At 37.8% G+C, this 16682-nt stretch overlaps 1 protein-coding gene and 1 pseudogene across 9 annotated transcripts in view; both read left to right on the forward strand.

Annotated features, from left to right (window-relative positions):
• Positions 1–16682, forward strand: part of BCAS3 (BCAS3 microtubule associated cell migration factor) — a 657493-nt gene that overhangs the window by 136967 nt on the left and 503844 nt on the right. The gene's annotated exons all lie outside the window — the stretch shown is intronic.
• The window catches only part of LOC128570167 (deoxyuridine 5'-triphosphate nucleotidohydrolase-like), a 41682-nt pseudogene that overhangs the window by 20771 nt on the left and 4229 nt on the right, over positions 1–16682 (forward strand).

The raw sequence follows: 16682 nt of genomic DNA on the forward strand, positions 1-16682 counted from the left end.
TTTATTCTCTTGTTGAAAGTACAGAGATTATCTCTCATCTCCCTTTCCATCCATCTCCTTGATCTCCCTTGCCCTGCTCAGAAGAGGCACCGTGGTTTACCCTAGCAAGCAGGCCCTACACGCAGAGGAGGGCAGCACATAGCTCCAGTTTGCCTGGCTTATGGAGCACGCCACAGCCTCAACCCCTGGGTTTGCACGGGCTACAGGGTGTGATCGCACAATGCCTATAATTATACAATTCCGCCTATGGAGAAAGGTATTATGAAGACAGACGTTCAGAGAGCTCTTCCTTCTGGGTGTTATCGGAGAGCAGCTCCATGTCTAGGTTGGCTGCAGAATACTTCATAGATATAGGAGCTGGTATCATAGAAGATTACAGGAGAAATGTTGTCATTGTACTATTTAATTTTGGCAAAGAAAAGTTCAACGTTAAAAAAGGTGATCAATTGCACCGCTCTTTCATGAACATATATACATATATTTGAGACAGAGTCTCATTTCGTCGCCCTCAGTAGAGTGCTCTGGCATCACAGCTCACAGCAACCTCCAAATCTTGGGCTTAAGCGATTCTCTTGCTTCAGCCTCCTGAGTAGCTGGGACTACAGGCGCCTGCCACAATGCCTGGCTATTTTTTGTTGCAGCTGCCACTGCTGTTTTAGCTGGCCAGGGCTGAGTTTGAACTCGCCACCCTCGGTATATGGGGCTGGCACCCTACCTGCTGAGCCACAGATGCCACCCCTCTGAACATATTTTTTATCTAGAAATAGAAGTTCAAGTTTTGGATGACAGTGAAAGGGGTTCAAGAAGTTTTGGTTCCACTGAAAAGAATAAAAATTTATGCCAAGAATAGAAAATGAGAAATCATACTTTTTTCTTAAAAATAGAATTTTTGCTTAAAAAGAAAGTTCATTGATTATATAACTTCAACAGACATAAGACTTATTAATAAAGTATGAATGTCAAACACTTTAGGATGTTTGTTTCAGAAATGGAATTTTCTAAGTATCTCTTTTAAATTAATGTGTACTTTATTCACTAATCTTTTTAATATGCCAGGCGTGGTGGCTCATGCCCCTAATCCTAGCACTTTGAGAGGTGGAGGCCTGTAGATTGCCTGAACTCAGGAGTTCTAGACCAGCCTGAGCAAGAGTGAGAATAAATATAGAAAAACTAGCTGAGTGTTGTGGTGCACGCTCGTAGTCCCTGCTACTTGGGAGGCTGAGGCAAGAGGATTGCTTAAGTCCAGGAGTTTTAGGTTGCTGTGAGCTATGCTTATGCCAGAGTGAGACTGGCATCTCAAAAATGGGTGACAGAGTGAGACTGTCTCAAAAAACTAAAATCTTTTTAATAGATTTTAAAATAGATTACATTTTTTACAGCAGTTTTACAGTAAAATTGAGCGGAAGGTATAGAGATTACTCATATACCTCCTGCCATTATCCACATCCCTTACTAGGTTGGTACATTTGTTATAGTTGATGGACTTATATTGATACATCATCATGACCCAAAGTCTATAGTTCACATTAAGGCTCACTCATGGCTCACTCATTCTGTCGGTTTGATAAATGTGTAAATGACATGTACCCATGGTAATAGTATCACGTGGAATAGTTAAATCTTTTAACAAGTAGTTAACATGGATTCTTTTAATTTTTTTCTTAATTCTTAATTCTCTTAATAAGTACTTCTATGCTCAACATAAAAGAGAGAACATGACTTAGTCTCTGACCCCTGGAAGCTTATACAGTAGTTCTTAATGAAAGGACTTATGCATATGTCTGAGAAGGCTACAGATGGCATTAACTAAATTTGTTTAGTTCCTTTGTTTGAATTTCTTCATTATTGATGTTTTAATATCTCTAAATAGTTCAAAAAACAAGGAAAACATCCACGAAGGATTAATGGACGGTTATTTTGTTAAAAGAAACTTATTGTTTGGTGTGAACTCTATTGTCATTACCCTTGGAAATGCTAGAATTTTTCATTAATATTCATTAATGTTATTTACAGATATCTCATGTGTATTAAATTTTGAGTTGTCATATAGTACTTTTTAAGATTATTGTTATATATATTTATTTGTCTATTTATTTTTGAGACAGAGTCTCACTGTGTCACCCTCACTAGAGTACTGTGCTGTCACAGCTCACAGCAACCTCAAACTCTTGGGCTTAAGCAATTCTCTTGCCTTAGGCTCCCAAGTAGCTGGGACTATAGGTGCCTGCCACAATGCCCGGCTATTTTTTTTTCTATTGTAGTTGTCATTGTTTTTTAGCTGGCACAGGCCAAGTTTGAACCCACCACCCTCGGTGCATGTGGCTGGTGTTGTGCTACGGGTGCCAAGCCAAATTTTTTTTATTTTTTGAGATAGAGTCTCACTCTCTATTTCTGGGTAGAGTGCTGTGGTATCGTAGCTCACAGCAACCTCAAACTCCTGGGCTCAAGTGATCCTATTGGGTCAGCCTCCTGAGTAGCTGGACTATAGGAGCCCGCCAGAACAGCCAGCTAATTTTTCTATTTTTAGTAGAGATGGGGTTTCACTCTTGCTCAGGCTGGTCTCGAACTCCTGAGCTCAAGGTATCCACTCGCCTGGGCCTCTTAGAGTGCTAGGATTATAGGCATGAGCCACTGGACCCAGCCTGTCATATAGTACTTTTAGATGGAATCATGAACTTTGAGGTACACATGAAAAGTAAAATGTTAACTATGTGTTCGAATTTTAGTTTTATTAACCTATATGTGGTAATATACTACCACATGTTATATCAGATTATATAGAAGGTAATAAGGATATATTTCACTTGTCCCTCAGTAGATTAATTAAAACCAGTTGAGAGGTTTCTAAAATGTGCTAATTCTTTTTCTTTTTTTTTGTTTAAAGGACCTCCTCGGGTAGGGATACATTTTTCTTTTTCTTGTTTGGGATTCATTGATGGTACAAAGAATTAGGTTACACTGACTGCATTTGTTAGGTGAAGTCCCTCTTATAGTTGTGTCCTGCCCCCAAGAGTTGTGCCATACAATGTGACCCCCCATTCTCTTCTTTCTTCCCCTCTCCCCACTTGCTCATTCCCCTACACTCCTCCCCTCCCCTTATATTAGCTCATCTACTACCTTCGTGTTAGAATTGAATACATTGGATTCTTGCTTCTCCATTTTAGTGGCTGAATATTCCATGGTATACATATACCACAGTTTGTTAATCCATTCTGGGATTGGTGGGCATTTAGATTGTTTCCACATTTTGGTGATTGTAAATTGAGCTGCAATAAACAGTCTAGTGCAAATGTCCTTATGATAAAAGGATTTTTTTTTTCTTCTGAGTAGATGCCTAGTACTGGGATTGCAGGATCAAATGGGAGGTCTAATTTGAGTTCTTTGAGGATTCTCCATACTTCCCTCCAAAAAGGTTGTATTAGTCTGCAGTCTAGACTAGTGTAAAAGTGTTCCTTTCTCTCCATATCTATACCAGCACCTGCAGCTTTGAGACTTTTTGATATGAGGCATTCTCACTAGGGTTAGGTGATATCTCAGGGTAGTTTTGATTTGCATTTCTCTGATGATTAGGGACGGTGAGCATTTTTTCATGTTTGTTAGCCATTCATCTGTCTTTTTTTTTGTAGAGGCAGAGTTTCACTTTATGGCCCTCAGTAGAGTGCCATGGCATCACACAGCTCACAGCAACCTCCAACTCCTGGGCCTAAGCAATTCTCTTGCCTCAGCCTCCCGAGCAGCTGGGACTACAGGCGCTGGCCACAACACCCGGCTATGTTTTCGTTGCAGTTCGGCCGGGGCCGGGTTTGAACCCGCCACCTTCGGTATATGGGGCTGGCACCTTACCGACTGAGCCACAGGTGCTGCCCACATTCATGTCTTTTTTAGAGGAGGTTCTATTTGTGTCTCTTGCCCAGTGATATATGGGATTGTTGGGTCTTAAGTAGCTGGTCCTACAGGTGCATGCCACAACCCTTGGCTAGTTTTTTTCTATTTTTAGTAGAAGATCTCATTCTTGCTCAGCGTGGTTTTGAACTCCTGAGCTTAAGCAATCTACCTGTCTTGGCCTCCTAGAGTACCCTGGATTTTTCTATTAGGTAGAGGCAGATCCTGGATTTCAATTAAGGAGAGATAATATTAATACTTGAAAGGTTGACTCATTTGTACTTTATTATATTGAGAACTGGGACTTGATAATATTTTGGAGACTTGGAATATTTTACAGTATTGTCAAATGATAACATTTTACCTTATTTATGTCTAGTAGAAATTTTACTTTTTGGGGAAACATTAGAATAGTGGAATTATTTTGTTTTAAATGGTAGAACTCATTATTAGTAGGTGGGTATTCAATAAATGGATGTAAAAGAATATAGCAAACTAGCTGTTCCAAACATTCACAACCCACCCTTAAGCCCTTTCATATCCATATTACTATTCCTCCTACTTCACTGGATCTTTAATCCAATTTATTTAGAATTTCTTCTGATTCTTTTAATTAAGCTGCAAACTGTTATTTTTGAAATATTGATAAAATTGCTAACTCTTTAATGAGATTGATCAAGAGAAACAGAAGATGGTGGCTCATGCCTGTAATCCTAGCACCCTGGGAGGCTGAGGTGGTTGAACTGCCTGAGCTCACAGGTTCTAAACCAGCCTAAGCCAGAGTGAGAAGTCATTTCTAAAAATAACCAGTCATTGTGGCAGGTACCTGTAGTCCCAGTTACTTGGAAGGCTGAGGCAAGAGAATTGCTTGAGCCCAAGAGTTTGAGGTTGTTGTGAGCTGTGATGCCACAGCACTCTACCAATGGGGACAAAGTGAGACTCTGTCTTCCCCCACCCCCCAAAAAGAAAAACAGAAGACATAATTACCAATATTAGAAATGAAAGAAGGGCACATCACTACAGGTCTATAATAAATAAAATATAATAAGGTAATAATTATATACACTGTATGTCGATGAATTTGATAATTCTTTTTTTTTTTGCAGTTTTCACTGGGGCCGGGCTTGAACCCGCCACCCCTGGTATATGGGGCTGGCACCCTACTCCTTGAGCCATAGGCACTGCCTAGATTTGATAATTTAGATGAAATGGAAACTCTAACTCAGGGAAGAATAATATTGCTGGGGAGCAGTAGCAAAATTATGAACTAGTATTTTATAATACTTAAAAAAATTTTGTTTTAAATTAAATTTTGAAATTTTAAAGATTATTTTCTCTATGAAGGATGGCCACAAAACAGAAATACAAGAACTCAGGTTAGGCTGGGCATGGTGGCTCAGGCCTGTAATCCTAGCATTCTTGGAGGATTAGGCAGGTCAATTGCTTGAGCTCAGGATTTCAAGACCAGTCTGAGCAAGTGCAAGACCCTGTATTTAAAAATAGCTGGGTGTTGTGGCAGGTGCCTGTAGTACCAACTACTCAGGAGGCTGAGGCAGGAGGATTGCTTTAGCCAAGGAATTTGAGGTTGCTGTGAGTTACGATAACATAGCATTCTATCCAGGACGATGAAGTGAGACTTGTCTTTGAGGCAAAGACATGGTGAGATACTAGGATAGATGCAACTTACAGGAAGAAGTATTATAGAGGAAAAAATATATATCACAGAATTGACAATGGAATTGGAAGGCATGGAGGGGGAATTGACAGAACTTGGAACAAAATGGGAAGAGTATCACGACATATGCATAGTTCCCCAAAAAGCGAACAAAGTAATGGGGTGGAGGAAATATAGAACAAGTTTATGTCAGGTATAATTGTCTTGGAATGGCCCATTCCAAGTTATATTGTAAAATTTTATGAATTTTAGGAATTTTAATAACAGGGAGAAAACCAGGCTGGTCTTGTATTCTCTCACAATAACTACAGCAAATAGTATAAGAACCCCGAGAAAGATACAAGAAAGCATCCCACATTCACTTGAAATTAAAAGCTAGAGGTTAGAGGTCAGCAAGCGTTTTTCTGCAACACTGGAAATAAGTTAGGTTTGATGGATTATGTGGTCTCCGTGGAAGCTACTCAGCCATAGACAATAAAGAAATGAATGGTTATTGCTGTGTTTCAATAAAACTTAATATACAAAAGTAGCAATAGGGATCGGATCTATCCTATAGTCTGCTGTCTTCTGTACATTCACGTGCTTGAAAGTATTTTCTAGGTAATATTTAAAAGTAATCATTGCTGTATTTACACATGGATTTTAGTGGAAGAAGATTGTGTAGGCATAATAGAAAATACTACCACATAAATAAATAATATATATGTCTGTATTACACATATATCTATATGTGTAATATCTATATGTGTAATAAACTGGTGGACCATTTCTGTTCCCTGAAATATCTCTTCCATAATTTAAATTTCTGTTGAACTTATTTATCATTGTAGAATATGAAACATATTTCCTGGTATTATACCATAATTTTCTATCTCTTAAAACAAAAATCAGTTAATTGTTTTGAAAGCTCCTTGAAGGCGAAGAGAGAGTATGTCTGTCTAATTTTTGCAGTTAATGGCACATAATAAATCCTACATTTTTGTTTTTCAAAATAATGTGTTATATCTTTGGCTGCCTCTTATGCAGTAAGTATGTTAGATCCCTAATGAAGAAGAACATCTGATTCCAACCCCAATTGTAACATTACCTCCTGTTTTTGTGTGGAGACTTTGCTTACCCCTTCCTGCATATTAGGACAGATTTCGCCTGGATACTTTTCTGTATGGAAGCCTCAATAATAACTTTTTCAAGTTGTGGGAACGTTGGAAGGGTTTTTCTTTAACCGGTATTTATTCAGAGCTCTCAAAAAAAAAAAAATGCAGAATACAGAGTTATTATTAACGAGGCTAATCACAAATTTAGCTTTTAATATGGTTAAGTTTCCATTTTCTTTGCTTTTTCTTTTTCATTACTTAATAAAAACCAAGGTTAACTGGCTTTTGTTCTTTAGGAGCTGAATAAGAATACAAATAATGTATTACTATCAAAAATTTTCCTCTTAAATTTGAAGCATTGGATTCAGTAACACATGTTGAAGGTTGTGCACGTTTTTCCCATTTAAAAATAAGTGTTTCCATGTTTCTTGCAATTTGTGGTAGATTTTAAATGTCTTTGCTATTTTGTGTTTCACTTATACATGCACATTCTTGGAAAATGTCACTTTCTCAAATACTTTGTTCCGCTTTTCCTAATTTTGTTTCGATCTGTTAAATATCATGAATGAAAATAATGAAAGTCTTTGTAATGAAAATGATGTTAATGTTTAGAATTTTGAAATCATAAAAGCCATATTTCACATTGCTTTAAAGTGATGTTCATCATATTGTATTTTTAAAAATCTCCTATTTTGAAAACATTTTCCAGGTTAAGAATGGCTATGAGTCTAATAAAATACACAAATGTGCAAAATATATACATATGGGAGACAATATCTAAATATTTTTGTTAAGGATTTGTAAAAGTTGTTTTAGAATTGTATTTAATATTGTATTATTTGTACTTGTTTCCATCAGGCATAAAAGACCTTTTGCATCCATCTAATACAGCATTTTTAGGAATTTCAAGTTCAGAGATAGAGTGTGATAACCAGTGTGAGGTTATCATCTTTTTTCCCTCATGCATTGTAATTTAAAAAGAAAACTCCAGTGTCTAGCATTATATTTATTTAGTCTTCACAAAAAGCCCAGGGTAGGGAGCTCATTCCTCATTCTACAGATGCTAAAAACCTGTTTGCAATAACAAAACAGATTGTAGATTCTACCATATAAAGATATAATTAATTACACAGGAATACCTAAGTGTATATACCTAAAAATCTTATTTAATTTCTTTTAGAAACATATTCATATTTTGACTCTTATTCACTTGACTGAGCTTCAGTGCATCCTCCACTCTTTCTAAGTAGTAATTGTTGGATCTGAAACAGACCATAGGAAGGTGATGTCATTTTTTAAAAGCACTGTAATGGTGGAAGGACTTAAACTTTATTAGGTATATATTAAAAAACTTTTGGTCTTTGGGATTACACTTTATCTAAAGATTGTTGTGTACCAAAGAGGGAGAAGTGTTATCAATTGTTGCCTAACAGATTAGGACAGATTTTACATATTAAAACAACATTCATTTTCTTGTACAGTAGAACCAACGTAAGTTGATCACTTCTCTACATTGACCTCTTCTTTACGTTGACCTACTTTTCATAGATCAGACACTCGATGGACCTCTGTAAATTGTATCTTGACCACTTTAGACACAATATTAACTTAATCTCTATAACTTGACCAGTTAAATCCACTGTTCACCAAGGGATAGAAGGTGTGGGCTTTGCCCCTTAGTTGTATTTTTTTTTTCTTTAGTGTAAGTTCTTTTTAAATTTTTTATTATTACCATATGTTGGATTAGGCCTGACATCCTATTGTTTATCACATGTTACAGAAGATTTTTTCAATGTGAAGGACTGGTCTTAATTGTAGGTACATCCTGCAATTGCTGAAAAATTTTACAGTTAATCAAGACATGGTGGCCCAAAGGAAAGAACTCACAGAGCTGACATTGAAGGAAAAGGTTGATCTTCTACATTTTCTGGAAAGCAGCTGCCAAAGAAAGATGGCAGAACATTTTGGTGTTAGCAAGACATAGTTAGCAATGTCCAAAAGTATAAACATGAGTAGTTGGAGAGACATGGTAAAGAAAACAGATAATTACATCAGAAAAGGGGAAAAACCTCCCTTGGTGAAGTCAAGGAAGCCACATTAAACTGGTTCAAACCAATGAGGCACTTAATGTCCGACTCTCTGGGCTGTTGATCCAAGAAGTTACTAAAAAAATTGCACAGGATTTCTGGGTGGCAAGTTTCTTTCTTTCTTTTCTTTTCTTTTTTCTTTCTTTCTTTTTTTCTTTTTTTGAGATAGAGTCTCATTATGTCACCCTCAGTAGAGTGCCGTATTATCACAGCTCACAGCAACCTCTAACGCTTGGGCTCAAGTGATTCTCTTGCCTCAGCCTCCTAAGTAGCTGGAACTACAGGTACCTGCCACAACACTTGGCTGTTTTTTTTTTGTTGCAGTTGTCGTTGTTTTAGCTGGCCTGGGCTGGGTTTGAACCCTCCAGCCTCAGTGTATGTGGTCGGCAACCTAGCCACTGAGCGACAGGTGCTGAGCTGGGGTGAAAGATTTCTAAGCATCAAGTAGTTGGCTTGAGAAAATTTAAACTGCAACATGAGTTGAGTGATGAATACACTAAAGTCTTGAGTGATGAATACAGTAAAGTTGCAGTAGCAGTTGTGGGAGAGTTCATCAGAAAGTTCCCGCTCTTTGCCAAGAATATAGAGATGGCATGTATTCTCCCCACACTCACAGTCACTCTGCCATTTATCTTGTGACCAGCATAACAGATTGTGACCTTATAGGGTTATATTCGTTATCCAAAGAAACCTTACTTCCAGATCATATCCAATTTTTACTTTCTGATATTCACGTGCCTCTATGGCAGTGGTGCATAGAGGTGCATTTGTCCCCTGTACTTATCCCTTTTCCTTACTGTGTTTTTCTTTATGCATGTTGGTTGTCAGTTCCTAACGACTGATTTTTTTTGCTCATTTTTGTGTTTAGTAGATGTCCTCCTCTATTAGAATATGTTCAACCAGGGGAGGATTTGGCTTGTTTTGTTCACAGTGCCTGGCTTCACGAGGACAAGTAATACAAATTTATGGGATAAATAAATTAATGAAAATATAGTAGGCAATAGTTCCCATCTGCCATTCTGAGAATAAGACCTAATTTTTGCTTTTGAAACTTTAGTTTACTTCAATATTGCTGAATATAATTTCCCTCCTGTTTAATAGTTTTACTTATTTTTATTATTTTATTTTATTTTTGAGATAGAGTCTCACTATGTTGCCCTTGGTAGAGTGCTGTGGCATTGGAGCTCGCAGCAACCTCAAACTTTTGGGCTTAAGTGATGCTCTTGCCTCAGCCTCCCAAGTAGCGAGGACTACAGTGCCTGCCATAACGCCCAGCTATTTTTTGGTTGTAGTTGTCATTGTTGTTTTTGGCAGTCCCGGGCTGGGTTTGAACCCGCCAGCCCTGGTATATGTGGCTGGTGCCCTAGCCATTGAGCTATGGGCACCGAGCCCTGTTTAATCATTTTAGATAAATTCTTCCTATGATATATGAGGTGGTAGGGTATACCACTGTCACTTATAATTCGGTCCTCCCCATATGGTTGTATGAAATGCTTCAGTTTTTCTGTTTCTTTTTCAGTGCTATATTCTGTCTCTATATGAGTAGAGTTCTTACATTTTATGCTAACCTGTGCATTGTTTGTCCTGTGTTAGTTACCTAACTCTAGTCTAAGGGGAGGGCCTTTATATGAACATGATCCATTTAAGACTGCTGGCTATTGTGGGATGCTGACTAGGACAGTTCTCTTTAAGTCATCTATGGCTGTCAGAGTTTTTTTTTTTTTTTTTTTTTGTAGAGACAGAGTCTCACTTACCGCCCTCGGGTAGAGTGCCGTGGCGTCACACGGGTCACAGCAACCTCTAACTCTTGGGCTTACGCGATTCTCTTGCCTCAGCCTCCCAAGTAGCTGGGACTACAGGCGCCCACCACAACGCCCGGCTATTTTTCTGTTGCAGTTTGGCCGGGGCTGGGTCCGAACCCGCCACCCTCGGCATATGGGGCTGGCGCCCTACTCACTGAGCCACAGGTGCCGCCCGGCTGTCAGAGTTTTTAATTTACCTGCTGGGTATATAAGTATCGTAATATGGCAAAGGAAGAAGCAAGTATTTCAAGCTGGGAGGATATCATTGTAGTCAATGTTTAGAATTATTGGAGTTTAGATGTGTGGAAGAGAGCCAGGTAAATAGAGAACAATGAGTGTCATAAAATCAGTCAAGGTATATGGAACAGAGTACAAGTTGAATGAAAGAGGAAGTATGTAAACTAAAAGTAAGATGGAAAAAACCCACCTGAGGGCCAGGCGCCGTGGCTCATGCCTATAATCCTAGCACCCTAGAGGCAGAGGCCAGTAGATCCCTTGAGCTCAGAGTTGGAGACCAGCTGAGCAAGAGCAAGACCCCATCTCTAAAAACAGTTGGGTGTTGTGGCAGGTGCCTATAGTCCCTACTTGGGAGGCTGAGGCAAGAGGATAGCTGTCTGTGTTTACTACAATTTGATTAACCATTCACTTGTTGACAGACAAATGATGTTTGCATTTGGGGTCATTTTGCATAATGCTGCTTTGAACATTCATAAACATGTTTTATTTTTATTTTATTTTTTAGAGACAGAGTGTCACCCAGCATGGATGACAATGGCATGATTATAACTCACTATAAACTTGAACTCCTGGGCATAAGCAGTGCTCTGGCCTCAACTTCCCAAATAGCTAGGACATCAAGTGTGCACCATCACACTTGGCTAATTAAAAAATAATTTGTAGTAATTGAGTCTTGCTATGTTGCCCAGGCTGGCTGAACCTTGTGGGCTCAAGCTATCTTCCTGCTTTGTCCTCCCAAAGCACTAGGATTGTAGTTGTAAACCATCACACCTGACCTATGTACAAGTTTTTGCATGGACATATGCTTTCTTGGGTATATACCTAGCAATAGAAATGATGGATCATTTGGTAATTCTGTGTTTAACTTTTTGTGGAATCACAAAGCTGCTTTCCACAGGACCCTAACCTTTTTTTTTTTTTTATTTTTTTTTTATTTTTTTTTTAGGACCCTAACCTTTTCTATTCCTACCAGCAGAGACCAGAATTCCAGTTTTTCCACATCCTCACCAATACTTATTATTTTCTGATTTTATTTTATTTATTTTATTATTACCAAGCTAGTAGGTATGAAGTTGTATCTCATTGTGGATTTTATTTGTGTTATGGTAATGACTAGGGATGTTGAGCGTCTTTTATATACCTGATGGTCCATTATGTATTGTCTTTGGAGAAATGTCTATTGAAGTCCTTTGTCCATTTTTAAAATTGGAATGTTATAATTCTTACTGTTAAATTATAAGAATTCTCAAAGTATTTCGAATACTAGAGACTTATAAGATATGTTGTTTGCAAATGTTTTCTCTCACATTTTGTGACTGTGGTTTTATTTTCTTAATAATGTCTTTTGGCCCACAAAGTTTGAAAATACTTATCTAATCAAATTTGCCTATTTCTTCTTTTGATACCATATCTAAGAATCTACTGCTAAACCCCAGGCCAGGATTTACCTCTTGGTTTTCTCTTAAGAGTTTCACAGATTTACCTGTTTTATTTAAGTCATTACAACCATTTTGGGTTGAGAGGTGGTTTTTCACTTCATTTTTTTGCAGGTGAATATCCATCAGCATAATTTGTTAAAAAGACTGTTTTTCTCCCTTGAATATACCTGGCACCTTTTTGAAAAATTAACTCATCAGTTATATGGGCTTATTTCTGGATGATAAATCCTATTCCATTGGTCTGTATGTCTAACGTTAGGCAAGTTTTACTGTGTTTTGATTATCATAGTTCTGTTTTAAGTTTTGAAATATGAGTCCTCCAAATTCGATATTTTCCTTTTTTTTGCAGTTTTTGGCTAGGGCTGGGTTTGAACCCGCCACCTCTGGCATATGGGGCCCGTGTCCTACCCCTTTGAGCCACGGGCACCGCCCCGATATCTTCCATTTTTGTTTGGGCTGTTTCAGGTCCCTTCCAGTTCTAGTTGCTTGTAGGATTGGCTTTTTCATTTTTGCAAAAGGGCCATTGGAATTTTGTTAGAGATTTATTGCGATTGTAAATGTTATAATTTGTCTTTTGGATCGTTCATTGCTGGAGTTTGCATGTTGATTTTCTTCCTCACAAATTCGTGGTATTTTTTGGTAGATTTTCTGGGGTTTTCTATATATAGGATAATGTTATCTATGAATAGGGATAATTTTACTTCTTTCTAATGTAGGTACCTTCGGTATCTTCTCCCCCATCACCCCTTATTGCTTTGGCTAGATCTTTCAGTACTGGGTTGAGTAACAGTGGGAATTCTTTTCTTCTTCCTGATCTTAGGGGGGAAACTGTTAGTCTTTATCGAACATGATGTTAGTTTCTATTTCTCGTTTTTAAGTTTCCTTCCATTTCGACTTTCCTGTGTGTTTTTATCATGACAAGATGCTTTGAAGAACTTGTCTTGATTCTCTGTTGTTTTATAGTCTTGATTTTTTTTTTTTATCTGCTCTAATCTTTATTATTTCCTTCCTTCTGCCTACAGAGGGGTTTGGTCTTCTTTTTCTACTTCCTTCAGTGTCAGGTTATTGATTTGAAATCATATTTGATGTAAGGATTTATAGCTATAAATTTTGCTCTGAGTACTGTTTTTGATATACCCTATAAAGTGGGGGGTACAGAGGATTTTAGATTTCATTTGTCTCAAAGTTTTTCCTAATATTCTTTGTGATTTTTTTCTTTGACCTCTTGGTTAGAGTGTGTTGTTTAATTCAATGTGTTTGTGAATTTTTAGTTTTCCTTCTGTTTTTGTTTACTGATTCATTTCCATATGATTGGAGAGATTGTTTTCCGATTTTAAAATTTATTGACTCTCTTTTTATGATGTAACACATGATATATCCTGGAGAATGTTCCATTTGCACTTCAGAAGAATATGTATTCTCCTTTTGGTGGGTGGAGTCTTTTACCTAAATATAAGTAGTTTTGCTCTAGTTCAGTTAAGGTCTTAACCTTAGGTCGTATATATTTTTCTTCATTCTTTTTTCTTTCTCTTTCTTTTATGGGTTATTTTTGTTTTCTTGTTTTTGAGTTTGCTGATTCTTTCTTATTCTTACTCTTATTCAGGTATGTTTTTGAACCTCTCTAGTGAATTTTTAATTTCAGCTATTCTTTACCTGTTAGTTCCAGAATTTCTATTTGCTTCCTTTTTTAATAATGTCGGGTTTTTTATTGATATTCTCAGTTCTCTCACTATTTGCCTGGTTTCCTTCAGTTTCTCTGTAGATTCTTTTAGTTCTTTGAGCATTTTTAAGACAACTATTTTGGGGTTTGGTCTTATTGATTTTCTTGATTTTCTGGTAAGTACAGTGTCTTGACTGCCTTAGTGAAAGCTTTTCTCAATTTATTTTTGTACCTTTGAATGGGTTATACTTCTCTGTTTCTTTGTATGCCTTGTAGTTTTTTGCTGAACGGTGGACATTTTGAATATTGTAGTGTTGCAATTCTGAACATCAGAGTCTCTTCCATTCCTGGGATCTGGGTTGTTGCTTGTTGCCATCTATAAGCACTCGTTGTTTAGTAAATTTTCTAATTTTTATGAAAAAACATCTATTTTTATGAAGATGTATTTGTTTGTCCCGTGTGAACACTGAAATCTCTCTTCTGCTATCTCAGCCAACAACCAGTGACAGGACAGAGGTCCCTTTCCCTCAGAGATTTTTTTAATTAGCAGTAGTTAAAAAGGAAAAAAAAATACTCTGGTGTTTGTAGATTACCTTCGACCTGAGCCAGGCCTTGCATGTGTAGTGGTACCATCTTAAACTCTACCTTAGTGTTCGCTTTCTTTTTGAGCTGGCTTAAAGGCTCAGTCTGAGTTGTTAACTAGAGACAGTGCAGTTTTGCTGTGAGCAAGTGTATGGCTCTAGGCATGAGTGTTATGTTCTTTATTCCCCAATATGTCAGCCAGTGTATATATACACTTAGAAACAAACACACACATACACACTTCATTTTAAGGAATTGGTTTATGTAATTTTTGGAGCTGTTAAGTAAGAAATAGGAGAGGCTGGCAAGCTGGAAACATCAGGAAAGGCCTGATGCTGGAACCTTGAGGCAGAATTTTTTAATACATTAGAAATGTTTGTTCTATACTTAACAGATGCAGTTTTCTGCATGAATGAATTCATTTACAGCTTCATCTACACTTTCCATTTTCATTATTGCTTTTTTTGTGGAGGAGGAAGGATGTAAAGGAAAGTGAAGAACTTAGTTGAGTGTTTATACAGTTTATGAAGAGATTTATCTCTGGGGAAGCTAAAATTCCAGAGTATAGTTCAGATTTAACTAAAAGAGGTGCGTACTGTTGTTTGCCTATTGCCTTCCCCCCCCCCCCCCGCCCCTTTGGTTTGGGAAATTCCAGATGTTCAGTACCTTTTGTTAAAAAGACCAACATTTTCTGATTGAATTGCTTTTGCTTCTTTGTCAAAGATCAGTTGCTTATATTTGTGTAATCTATATCTGGGTGTTCTATTTCGTTCCTTAATTTCTCTGTTCTTTCATCAATATCACATTATCTTGATTATCGTATCCTTTTGTTTGTTTGTTTGCTTTTTTTTTTTTGTAGAGACAGAGTCTCACTTTATAGCCCTCGGTAGAGTGCCGTGGCCTCACACAGCTCACAGCAACCTCCAACTCCTGGGCTTAAGCGATTCTCTTGCCTCAGCCTCCCGAGTAGCTGGGACTACAGGCGCCCGCCACAACGCCCAGCTATTTTTTTGTTGCAGTTTGGCCGGGACCGGGTTTGAACCCGCCACCCTCGGTATATGGGGCCGGTGCCTTCCCAATTGAGCCACAGGCACCGCCCTGTTTATTTGCTTTTATGAGACACAATCTCTGTCACCCTGGGTAGAGTGCCATGGTGTCATAGCTCACAGCAACCTCAAAACTCCTGGACTCAACCAATCTTTTTGCCTCAGCCTCCCAAGTAGCTGGAACTACAGGTATCTGCCACAATGCCTGACTATTTTTTCTGTATTTTGTAGAGATGGGGGTGGGGGGCTCGCTCTTTTTCAGGTTGGTCTCAAACTCCTGGACTCAAGCAATGCACCCATCTTAGCCTCCCAGTCTGCTAGGATTACAGGCGTGAGCCACCGCACCTGACTCTGGTGCTTGTATCTTTATAGTAAGCCTTGGATGTTAGATGGCATCAGTTTTCTGACTCACTCTTCTCTTTCGATATTATGTTGGCTCTTTTGGTTCCTTGGCCTTTCCATATAAATTTAGGGTCAATTTGTAGATACTCCAAAAACATCTTGCTGGATTTTGACAAAATTTCATACCTGTTCATGATGAAAACTCTCAGAAAATAAAGAATTGAAAGGAACTTCCTCAATTTGATAAAGCATATCTTCTAAAAATCTACAACTAACACCATACTTAATGATAAAAATTATATACTTTCTTGCTAAGATCAGGAACAATGCAAGGATGTCCACTCTCACTATTCCTAGTGGAAGTCCTATCTAATGTAATAAGACAAGAAAAGGAAATTAAAGGTGTGTAGGTGGGAAGGGAGAAATAAAACTGTTAATGAAATTATTTTTATTATTTTCGAAGTTAATACATTTTTGGAGGAGGAAAGGAGAGGAGGGAAGGGGATTGGTAAGCTCTCACCTAATGGGCACAATGTAAGGGTATACAGCACACCCACTGGGTGAGGGGCTCAACTACAACCTGAACTTTACCTAAGAAACACAAGCAATACAACCTAATCATCGTGCTCTCATATTTATCGGAAATAAAAAAATAAATAAAAGTTCATAGACTTTTTAGGGGCAGCTTTAGGTGCACAGAAATATTAACTAGAAAGTACTATTTCCATATATCCCCTTCTTCTTTCACACACCCTTTCCCCCATCATTAGCATTTCTCATTAGTGTGTCTAGTATATTTGTTAACAGTTGATATCTGATAATGATACAGCGGAGGT

This window comes from Nycticebus coucang, chromosome 18, assembly GCF_027406575.1.
Source record: "Nycticebus coucang isolate mNycCou1 chromosome 18, mNycCou1.pri, whole genome shotgun sequence".
NCBI lineage: Eukaryota > Metazoa > Chordata > Mammalia > Primates > Lorisidae > Nycticebus > Nycticebus coucang.